Source organism: Excalfactoria chinensis, chromosome 2 (genome assembly GCF_039878825.1).
Source record: "Excalfactoria chinensis isolate bCotChi1 chromosome 2, bCotChi1.hap2, whole genome shotgun sequence".
NCBI classification, from domain to species: Eukaryota; Metazoa; Chordata; class Aves; order Galliformes; family Phasianidae; genus Excalfactoria; species Excalfactoria chinensis.
In genome coordinates this window covers 19344112-19356311 of record NC_092826.1, presented here as the reverse complement: position 1 = coordinate 19356311, position 12200 = coordinate 19344112, and positions in this window count along the sequence as shown.

Here is a 12200-nt window from a genome sequence, read left to right as displayed (position 1 = left end):
GTGATGGAGTTTGTTTACTCTTCATCCGTTGTCACCTTCTCTTTTGCGAATCGTTTTAAATGAGGAGGAAGTGAGCTGACAAATGTATGCAGTCTCAGTGCAGAGTCTCATCTTTCCCGATAAGAGCACTAAGAGGATACAGATCAGCCAGTAAAATCAGGCACTTAATGCTGAAGTCAGAGGACCTCTTGCATACATTTGCAACAAACCCTGCATTTAGGAATAAATACAGAGCAGTTTGCTGTTTTCTCAAGTATATTTCATGCTACACCCCTCATTGGTGACTCGCCTGCTGTTTTGAGTTCCTATTCTGGAATAGTAAGTGCAGGAGGAGGAAAGGAATCACCGAGAAACCAAAAATATAACCCATACACTGCAAGGAAAAAAAGAAAAGAAAGCAAGCTGTAGAGAGATAGGAAGAGAGATTTGGACAGATATGGACAAGGGTACCATAAATGTGAATCATTAACAGACAAAAAGGGAGGAAGGATTAGAAGGGAGGACAAAGGTTATAGGGATATAACCAGAGGAGCCATTCAGGCTGCTATGTTCTTAGGGAGTATAGACTTTTTAAAATGTATTTTTGGAAGGGATTTAAACCAGGAAAAGGGGTTGGTTAAAAGTGTGGAGGAGTTTAGTGATGATGAAAGAAAAAGTAAGCAAGTAAATAAATAAATAGGTCAGCACAAGTTCCACACAGAACTGTTTATTTTATCTGTGTTCTTATCTTGTGATGGCAATAGCTGAAGATGTCTCAGCAGCACATGAAGGATGTGACTGCCACATCAGCTGCTGCCATTTCATCTCCATGCACCTTCCCAGAGGAGTTCTTGTTTTGCTGGGTAGGGGATGTTTTTAATATTCTTACCGTGCGCATGAAAACGGGCTGGCTGTTGAGGAGGGGAGGACAGTCACGTAGGCCAGGAAAAAAGAAGTTCAGTTTGATATGCAATTAATTGGGGGCACTGTCAGCTATTTTAAAAACATATGGAGGGAGGGAGGATTTCCTGCTCGTGGAGGAAGCAACAACTGAAAACAGAAACATAAACTTCATCCTCTTCAGTCTACTGAAAAAACAGAAAGAAGTGGCACACAGTTGAAGAGTGAACTATAGACAGAATGAGGACCCACACTTCATGCACTGTTTCCACTTTTACTGGTGATAATAACGCAGAAATAGAAAACTGATGTCCCAGCTCAAATGCGTATGTAGCCTTAGCGTTGTGCTACACAAAACTAACGCTGCTTTGTATGCATAGGCAGAATGTAAAAAGTTCAATAACTGTTCCTTCGCTTCATTAACATTTGTCTACACTCAGTTCCGATCCTTCAATTAGTAACCTCGTGTGGCTCCACGTGCACAAAGTGCTTCATGGATTACTAGAGTAACAGCTCACGTTGTGTTCTGTAAGATGAAAAGGCAGCAGAGCACAAAAGGCAGGTACAGCCCTCACTTCCAATTGCGAGGTGCTTATACTACATTTCCTTTCCTGCCTCCACACGTGTTGTTTCCCGCACTGCTGACAGTTGGATATAGACAAAATTAGGTTTTATCCCTGTGACTCAGATAAACAGGAGCAGGAAGGACACCCTTCCCCACCACTCATTTTGGAATGCAAAAAACACTCAGCGGTGAGGTAAACCCGTGGTCAGGAGTTTCAAACTGATTTGGACAGATGTCTGAAGGCTGTGTAGCCTGATGACCTTCTCCTCTAACCCAAAGTATTTCCTTCTCTTTATGTCTTCCTATGGGCTACCTCTTCTCTCCCCCGGTTCTTCCATTTCCTTTCCCTCTCCGATGCACTCTCTATCACCAGACATCAGCAGGGGATCAGATTCCGCTCCTGCAGGTGAGAGAATGAGATTATTTCCTCCTCCGTCTCCTCTTCCTCTTCCCTCTCTGCTGCCAACTCCTGCAGTCGTCGGTGTTTTTTCTTAAAGCCTCAGGTGCAGGAATTATATGGGTGTGCATGAATTTCAACTTCCGTTGAGAAAAAAATCACCATCATAGAGAAGAGTTTGAAATACATTTGCTGAAAACACGGAGCAACAAAAGATAAATGCAAATAATAACACGCTTTTTGTCTAGGGAAAAGGTTACCGCAATTTCAGAATGCTTGGACCTGGCAATATGGTTCCTCTCTTGGCTTCTTGGCTTCACGTCCATGCGGAGGCATCCGGTGCCAGGAACAGTTAGCAATCTGTAGCTGTCCAGCAGGAGCACCGAGCCATTGCGGTAGGAGGAAAGAAGCAGTCAGAATTCATTTTGGTCTGAGCTGTGTATGGGAGGAATGGCTGTGTGCAGGGCAGGCACAGGAGGAAACGAGCACGGTGACAGATGATGGGACCCCTTGTTCCCACTGTGCTACAGAAGTACCAGAGTTCCAGCAACCTCTATGGTAGGTCTGTATAAATAGGATCTTCTGGCAGTACTGTCCATTCAGTACTTGAATCATTGTGCCTTTCTCATTGCTGCGTAGTTCAGAGCTATCACTGTCCCTGTCCAGTGGAAAGAAACACTGATAAGCAGCTGGAGGAATGGTTCATAATCATTAAAAGCCCAGAGGTGGTGGGAGGAAGACATCTCTGCCTTAGCACACGGAGAAGTCGCCTCTCAGCTATGTTTGCTGAATTATTTGCTGGATCAAAATAGCTGCAGCAGAAATCAGATCTTGTCTTGGATGAGCCTGGTTTACACAGTGAATCTTTACAGAATACATCTCATACTCAAGCTAGGTCATTTGAACAAAGAAAAGGTTAAAAAATGAGTACATACTGGCTCATTGCTTTGACTGATATAGCTACTATGGAGGCGTGTGGGGTGATCTGACACGTGGAAAATCAATGGAAACAGTGGCTCAAAGGACTATGTAAGGGTATCACAAATAAGTAGCATTGAATTTTGGTTGTTTTAGAAAAATCAAAAGTAAAAAGAAATAACAACAACAAAAATCAGTCTTGATTTAGGAGTACCTCGCAATATGCTATAAACACAGTTTTGCTTTTTACAGATATAGCCTTCTGTCAGTCCACTGCTAAAATGTTATTTACCTGCACAAAAACCTAGAGTGGATGACCAGAGGCTAAAAGAAAATGCCTATGAACTAGATATCTTAGCAACTTAATAAGGGCTATCAAAGAGAATATTCAAGTATGAGCGTTACTGCGGAGTCCAGTAATGACTGCATGCATACATTGTATTAACTAGTAAACAGCAAGAAGATTCAAAAGCTTTAAGTACCTGCAACAGAATATGGACTTTCAACTATCAGGAAATAGTCCTAAGACCAGCCCAAGTTAGAAACAACTTGGACTTGTTATGTAGTAGTGATTTAGTTGTATACTGACCATTCACATTCTAGTTCCTCACGTCCAGGTAGCATAGATCATCATGAAAACCTGCAGGATCAGCTAGTGGCTCAGAGTTCAGCCTCTGTGAAATTCATCTTGTCTTACTATGAATGTCTTTAGATTGGTGAAGAGGTATGAAGTTTTCCTTTATGGATAAACAGGAGGCATCTGTTCCCAGAAGAGGGAATTAATGAACAGTGCTAAGTCTACATCAACTTTAAAATGCAGCAGACTAAGTGCTGGAGTGAGATGAAGTGTTCTGTGTGCCGTCCAGACCTTCTGATGAAAGTTAAAGCAGTGTGTATCATGCTGTTACTAGTGGTTACATAACAGAGGGAGTCTTTTCTGGAGTGGAATCATAGAATCACAGAATGGCTTGGATTGGAAGAGACATTAGAGATTAATTCCCGCAGGCAGGGTTACAGCCCACCAGCTCAGGCTGTCCAGGGCCCCTCCAGCCTGGCCTTGAATGCCTCCAAGGATGGGGCATCCTCAGCTGCTCTGGGCAGTCTGTATTTGTGCCTCACCACCCTCTGAGTAAGTAATTTCCTCCTAATATCTAATCTAAATATCCACTCTTTTAGTTTAAAACCATTCCCCTTTGTCCTATCACTATCAGACCATGTAAAAAAGTTGGTCTCCCTCCTGTTCATAAGCTCCCTTTAGGTGCTGAAAGGTTAAAATGAGGTTTCCCTGCAGTCTTCTCTTCCCCAGACTGAACCAGCCTTTCTTCACAGGAGAGGTGCTCCAACTCTCTGATGATCTTTGTGCCCTTCTCCGGACTCACTCCAACAGCTCCACATCTTTCTTGAGCTGGGGTCCCCAGGTCTGGATGCAGTGCTGCAGGTGTGGCCTCATGAGGACAGCAGAGGGGAACAGTCCCCTTCCGCTCCATGCTGCTGTCCCTCTGCTGATGCAGTCCAGGATGCAGTTGGCCTTCTGGGCTGCAGGAGCACGCTGCTGGTTGATGTCCAGCTTTTTGTCCATACATGTGTTGCTGTATGTTACACTTGCAAGAAATTTTTTTCCACCCAGATTTTTTTTTCTCAGCCCTGTAGGTTTTGTATAAAACCAAATTTGATTCCAGCTCCACACAATTAGGAGTGTTCTCAGGCTCCTATGCTTGCTGGTAAATCTTGTCACTCACCTTTCAGCTTGCCAAACACACAATGTGTTCTTCTTGTGTTTTCCAGACAGCAGATGCAGCGGTTTGGCTGAGCTCCCCTGGCTGGTAGGGCATTTTGTCAAACACGTTCCCTCAGTTTTCAGAGAGGAAGTTTCCCAACTGAGCCTTGAAGGATCACTACACTCATCAGTGTCCCCCACTGCCCTCCTGTGTGACCTGCAAGCAGCCAGGAAGAGAGTGATCTCTCGAGACCTCATGTCAATCTGAGAGGCCTCTGATTATCTTTGTTTTCTTTTTGACAAAAAATATTTGACCCACTTAAGATGAATCTTGTTTACTTGCATGAATAGATTTACTAATGTTAGCAGGAGTAAGATAAGCAGACTGGCACTATTCAAAGTGCTCTGCATCTGGAATTTTGCATGCATTAGAGGTTAAGACAGGCTTCCTCAAAAGGAATTTTTTTCCATGAAGAAAATAAAACCCATATATGCCGTGGATGGCAGCAGAGACCAACGTGAAATAATTACTCCTATAATACAATGAGGAGCAAACAGAAGGATCTGCAGGATCTGCACATACGTTGCAATGAGAGGAGCTGCATAGCTCCAGGCGGTGCACTGAATTGCCACAGCACTGCTGCTGGCACTTGGGGCTTCTAAAGACATGGTCAGTTAGCAAGATTTTGAGTCCCTGTTTGGATGCAATCAAGCTGGATTTTCATCTCTAGCAAGCTGTGTTAATGTACCTGACATTCTCTTGAGGCTGGCCCTGATCTCTTAAGATTTGCAGCTCGTAATTTCAGTTTCTAGGCTCATCCTTTCTGTGGTCCTCAAAATCAGGGAAGGAAATCCCTTTTTAATTTTGTTGCCATTAAGATCCCCCGAACCAATCGATTTATTCGGGACTTCAGCCACACTTTGCCCAAGAATGTGAGGAAACTTCCTGGGCCAGATGTGAGATGGGAATACAAGTGAAATCTGGATATCTTTTGCTTGGTGTCTGATGCTCTTTTTCATACCTAGCAGCCGGGATGTGTGGCCCAGTGAGCACACTCAAACCAGAAGATGCATTATCAAGCCAGGAGTTCTCAGCTGTTTCTATCAACTCCTAAATCCCAAGGTACAATCCTAAGGTGCAGGTCCAGAGAGGCAGCAGGGTCAGGCTTGGCAAAGCCAACACTGGGCAGGAGGTGCAAGCTGCTGAGAGCTGCTGAGAGCTGCTGTGCTGAGCCAGGCAAAGGGGCCATGGCTCTGCTGCTCCCCTCTCCATGGAGACCTCCAGAACAGGGGATGGCAAACAGTGGCTGACAGCAGTGAGCATAGTGCCATGGGTGTTCCCTGTCTGGCCATCATGAGAGTTGCCACTAAAACTGGCAGCTCTGAGAACAAGATTTGTTTTTTTGTTAAAAGCTGTTTGCAAAGGGGACAGATAATTCTCTTTGTGCTTGGAACAGTGAGAAAAGAAGTAACAGTGAGTGCTTTGCAGAATACATTTTCCTGTGAGTAAAAGATTTCAAGGCATCAAATTGTTTTAGATGGGTTATTTTGAAAGAAGTAGAAGGATGCAGCCTCACTGAGATCTCTGCAAGCACTGACAGTGCCACAAATGCATTGATGTGGCAGGAACATGTTCTCTGGGTCACAGGGACATTTTTGATGCCACTCAGCAGACAGCCTTGAAAACACATTTAGTTAGTAAAAGCACCACCATCCTCTCCGTGCCAGCTTCTGTCTCTGCCCTTCTCCATTTCATATAATTTCCCTGTTCATTTCAGAATTCCACCTTCCACAGCGCCCAAAGCAAGGCACAGCAACAGCACCACGCCAGGGAGACTTCTGTGATCCCACAACTGGTCATCCTCATGGGGAAGAGCTGTGTAAAGCAGAGTGTGTGCAAGTTACTGCCTCCAGACAGCACCATGTCTTTCCATCATTTTGGATGTCCTCATCCCTTTCTGGGTACAGAACAGGGCTTCGGGCTTTTTCTTTTTAATTTCCAGGTTTGCCCTCAGGAGCCAAAGGAATGCCTACCCTTTTTTGTAACAGAAGCAGGGTTCAGAAGATTGATTATAATAATAAACTAGGGATTGTGTTTCTGAGATTATACATGTAAACACAATCTTAAGTGTAATTAGTTTCAATGGCTTCCATTTAATTCATGGACAAAGTTTGCTTTTAAATACCACACCAGATTGGACATGGCCAAAGATAAATTGAATGCAATTAGATCTACTATTTGCTTTGATGATATGCTACATTATTTCTTACAACAAACCATTTATTATACGAAGCTAATGGTCATACTCATGCATTTAACAAATCTATTGGAAACGGTGGCAAAATGATAAGTTCCAAATTGAGTTATTCAAGTCTGGGGGGAAAGGAAACAAAAAAAGACTTATTCTATGAAAGAGTTTCATCTACGGTTCCATCCTTGTCAATGCCCAAGTCATCACTTTCACAATGAATTCTTAAACTAGGAATTTCATGTGCATTTCTTGTCATTAGACAAATCAGAAATCTTAATTACACCGCCTCTTTGTGGTGGCTAGTTTACATTCGCTTAATGAATATATATTCTTAAGCAGAATGTCTGAATTTAAATGTTCTTACGGTGTTGTTAACATAATGCTCCTTAAAACTGTTAATAAGACCTCTAAAAAGACTTGCTCCCATCTACGCTGAGCCAGCTGTTTCACTGGGCTGCCGTGGAATTATTTGGATACTCATGAAATTTACTGAGAATTAGCCTTTTCTCCATCACCATCCCTTCCAACACCAACAACCACAATGTGATGTAACAATGACGAGAAAAGGAATCCGTAAAACTACACCCTTGTGGCTGTGGCAAGAATTCTTCAGTGCATTTCCTGGAAATTTGTAAAATCAAGATGATCTTCTAATGTTTAACCCAAACAATTCTTACTTCCCTCCCCACCCCTCTTGCTGAAATTTACCATGATTTCATCACGACAACTGCAAACTAACCAAGAGAGAATACAGTCCCTGAGAATACAAATATTTGATTGTAGGAATTGTTAGCCTTTGAAATGCAATGCTGCTAACCACAGAGCTAATCCAGCTACTCTGTGTTCTGAATTCCCACTTCAACCCTTACCTTCAGTACTTGTCTTGTTCATGCAGCTGAGGAATGCAAATACCACGCCTTACAAAATAAAAACTAAAAACAGCAGCGGGTCACCTGCCATCATCCATTGGCCTAAAACAGAAGTGCTTAGACTTCAGGGAAAAGGGCTTGCCCAAATTATACCAATTCTGCGACGTATGAGGGATAATTTATGAATGCCTGACTTTGCTATTTTGTTGTCTGTTGAAATTCCACGGTGGCAAAAGCGGGACACACATAACATCTCCAACATGGTGGGAAGACTTCTGGTAGAATGGAAAGCCTACTGAGATTTCCAATGTGCCACACACAGTGACATGCCAGGCGCTGTGCTCCTACCCAGCCCACCCCCAAGCTCTTTGCTCCCTTAGCTCTTCCCAGCCCCAGCTGTGCTTGGCCGCAGTCCCCAGGCATACTGCTGGTCTTACACTCTTTTGCAATGCCTCACAGTTTCTTCTTCCTTCTATTTACCCAATTCCTCAGGGACTTTTTGCTTGTCTTAGTATCCCTGCCACTTCCACTGTCTCTTTTTCTGAACTCGATGGTTTTTGCTCCCTATTCTGTAGGGACTTTTCTTGGCAGGTCATTTCCATTGAGGATGATAGGAAGAGGTGATCCCTACAGTTAGCTCAGAAAATCTACTGATGATTCATGATAAACACTTACAAAACACTCCAAATGCCATATTGTGTCACCGAGAAATCTTAAAACATGGATTGTCCTTTCTGCCAAGCGCTAAATAGAAATGGGCTTGTAAGGGCACCTTGCCATTTTTCCCTGAGAAGAATTAATGGACTAGACAACCCAATCATCCTTCTTACTCTGCCGCACATATCATGTGTTCATGAATCTGTTCACCTTGAATAAAAATGGCAAACACAACAGAAGTTTTGGCACATGCGAGCCTTCTTGCAGCACCACAGCTAAGACATTGTTGTGTTTGGGGCCCTTTATTTCAAAGCACTGTCTCGTTGTCTTTTTAAGCTGTCTGGTTTCTAAATTCTGATATGAAGAATGCTCCCATTGTCCAGATACCAGCCTGCCTCGTGCTCGCCCGTTGGCCTGACTGGTGTTTCCTTGAGGTCTGTGGTCTCCAGAAAAGGGGCCTGGTAGGTTGAGTATGGCTGGGCCAGAAGGCCTGGGGCAGCGAGCTGCACTACACAGCCACGCACCTCAGCAACATGTGTTCAAAACCCCACGTGTCAGGAAGTCACAGCACATCCCAAGTTGAAAGGGACCCACCATCCGTTCCTCCATCTTTTTTTCCCAGGTGGAAAGGATCCAGCAAACAGAGCCTTCTTTCAGTGGAAGGGGACTGGATGCAACTTATGCTCTGCTCTTCCTGTATTCCTCCCGCAGCAGGGAGGCTGCTTGGTGCCCACACAAGTAAAGGTATCAGCAGGAAGCCATGGTCACTTCTGGGGCCAGCCTGCTGGCTCTCATACATCTCTGGTAAAAACATGTAGCTAAATGGTGGTGACTACTTTGAAAAAATAATATTTTGTAGAGGAGAATTTGTTCTATCAATTGGTATTATTGTGCTCTTTGTAGCTGTTGTAGTTTCCACTGAAATAAGTAAGAGGCATTACTTACAGAGCAATCTACGTACATTTGCTTGGCACTCCGAATAAGCAAACGAGCAACATATAAGGCAAAGGGAACACTTGCAGAGCATTCCAAGGAGCCCCTGGGCATAGGGCTGATGGGAGCACACGCAGCTGTGCTGCCTGCAGGACAAGGCTGCTCTCCATGCTCGACACCATTAGCATTCCTCATCAGCCGCAGCTCCCAGCACTGTCTGAGCACAACTTGGGAAAACCAGGTCACTGTCTCGGCTCATCCTCCTCCATAAGCAGTGTTTTCTTCCGCCACTCTGAGGCTCCGGACAGCGTAATTAGTTGTCACTAATGTTCAGTTCTGTGTTCAACTGCTTCAGCTCAGGCCAAAAATGAAGGTTCTGCATAGTTTGCATGCCCTAATAGGGGGGGGGGGGGGGCGGGGGGAACTTGAGAGAGACCCATTTTCCTTGTGTTATAATGATGCAGCTGATATTTTTCAAAAGACCAGAAAGAATACTAATGACATGTTAAGCTTTCAGCACTCCCAGAACAGAGAATAAATGAGATTCCAATGAAAATACAAAGCTATACACCTACCCGTGCCAGATAACAACTTGTACTGCAAGGCTGTCATAACGAGCAGACTGAAATCATGCCCTCAAGCAGAAAAACTGCCTGAAATCGCATTTAACTGGTTTGGGTTTGCAGAAAGATGAGAATCCTGATATTCCGAAGAAACTGGAGGGCAGAAAAAAGGAAGAAGTCAACCCAAGTGCCAGACCAGAAATCCAGATTTCTGCAACGAGATGCTGGAGATGAGGTCTTTTAAGCCCCTGGGGAACATTCTGAGGGGAATGTATGGAGTTGGTACATGGTGATTAAGCAACAAACTTTACCAAAGGTCAAGTGGTTTTATGCTGTGGAAAAATAAATAAGCATAAACACCCTCAAAGAATGATCTGGATGATGCAGCGCAGCTTGTTTCTTGGCAGGGCAGCTGTATCAGTAATTAAGGCTGCATTAATGCGTTCTGTAGGTGTCACCGTAATGGCAGTGTCTGCATCGACTGAAACGACTGAGCAGCGCGAGGAGCCAGGAGCTGCACCGACTCCTTGCCAAAAATGCGCTTACAATTTGACATGCCAGAACACCATTAAAAATAGCATCACTTAAGTCATAAACAACAAAGCAAATGATATTAGCATCCACTACGGTAACTGCAAAATCAACGTGCAGTATTTCAGGATATGGAATATGAGGCAGAGCATCCATTAGCAGTCATTCCAAGATGGTCTCTTTGGACAGAAGAGCACCAGCTTCAAAGAACTGCTTTCTGTTTTGTGTGTTCTGGGAAGCAACGAATGAGAAGAGGGGCCATGAAATTACAGCTGGAACTGATGAAATTCCTCTTTCACAGCAATTTGGGTTAAGAAGTCCTAAGCATGCACTACAAGCTATATACAGCTCTGCAAACAGCCATAGGCCAGTTCATGTAGTTAGGTGGAAGTCAGAAAGGGACGTATTTTCTGAACAAAAGAAAAAGTAATGTTTCTGTGTAGTAACCCATGTAGTTAAGCTTAGGTGATCCTTGCTGCCCCAGTCAGCAGAGGAATTTTATAGGTGCTTCAAATAAATTAAAATACATCAATTAAATGCATTAAAATACTTCAAATACATTTTACTATCATCATTATTTAAGCAGGATTCAGGCCCGGAGGCCACATAACAGTTAAACTTGTCATAACAACTCCGAATATAATAGGAGCACAAGCTCAAGATATTCTTCAGATGTGTGCTGCTAATTGCAGTTACAATGGTATTATTTTCCAGCTTCATCTCCTGCAAGCCAACATGTTACTAACAGATGGAGAAGTAACTCATTTTGGTAAGCCCAGTCACACGTTACCTGTCTTCTGGAGTGATCCGTGTAATGAAAGCTATTGCAGTGGTAACCACAACCAGCACCTTGCGGTAATGCCTGCTCAGTCCTCCACGCTGTATTCCATCCTTGCTTTGGCTCAAAACAGTGCAAACACAATTTTGCACACATATCTGACCAGTACTGAGGATTCGGTGATTACGGATGATGAACATGAGATTAATTTAAAAGCTCTGGGATGGAAATCCTCCTTGGAAACATTTCCAGATTTGTACCTGAGTATTAATTGTGCTTAATGCTTAATTTGCAACAAAGAACACCTTACTGTGACTGGATGTGTGCATTGCGAAAAGTAAGATAAAGGAACGTCTGTGACGCAGATTCTTGCAGCTGACGTTCTTCCGCGATATTTAGACTATGTAAATATGGGCAATGTAAGTAGGGATCTTATTTGCAATGCGGCTGCTGAATTCTTGGGAAGAAACCCAAACCTTGCACTTGCCTCCTTCTACAGAACAAGCCCCACAGGAGCACAGCAAGTACTCTCTGTTTAGATGTGGTACAGGGGAAGATATATGTGTAAAAAGCCCTGCCGTACTCATGAACTCTGCTAAGGAAAACATACAACAAGATGGCATTTTTATTGTTTTTAAATATATGTCTTCCAGGAGGAAAAAATAAGCAAATAAATAAATAAAAGGCGAGATTTCCACGTTCACAAACTGTCGCACATAGGTTGCTCCAAAAGTAATGCCTCCCATTTATTTTCACTGAAAATACAACAGCTATAAAGAGCACAGTAGCACTGTTTGATAGAGTAAGTTCACAGCTACAAAACACCATTTTTCAACAGAGCCACCACCATTAGCTGATTCACGGAGACGAGCTGGTTGAGACTCTTCATTTTGTGGTGTGACAGCTGTGCCTGGCTATCCAAAACGTGGCTTACATGTCACTGTTACCACTGCTGAAATGCACCACCCTGCACCTCCCTGTGCTCACATCCACTGCTTTGGTCTCCACCAACGTTCAGCAAGCATCAGTGAATGTCAGTGGGTGCCATTTTTTCCTGCATGGAGTTATTCAATGAGACCTCTTTTGCTTCATCCGCACCTCCATGTCAGACTCCACCCTGTCGGACTGTCCTTCTGCTGCC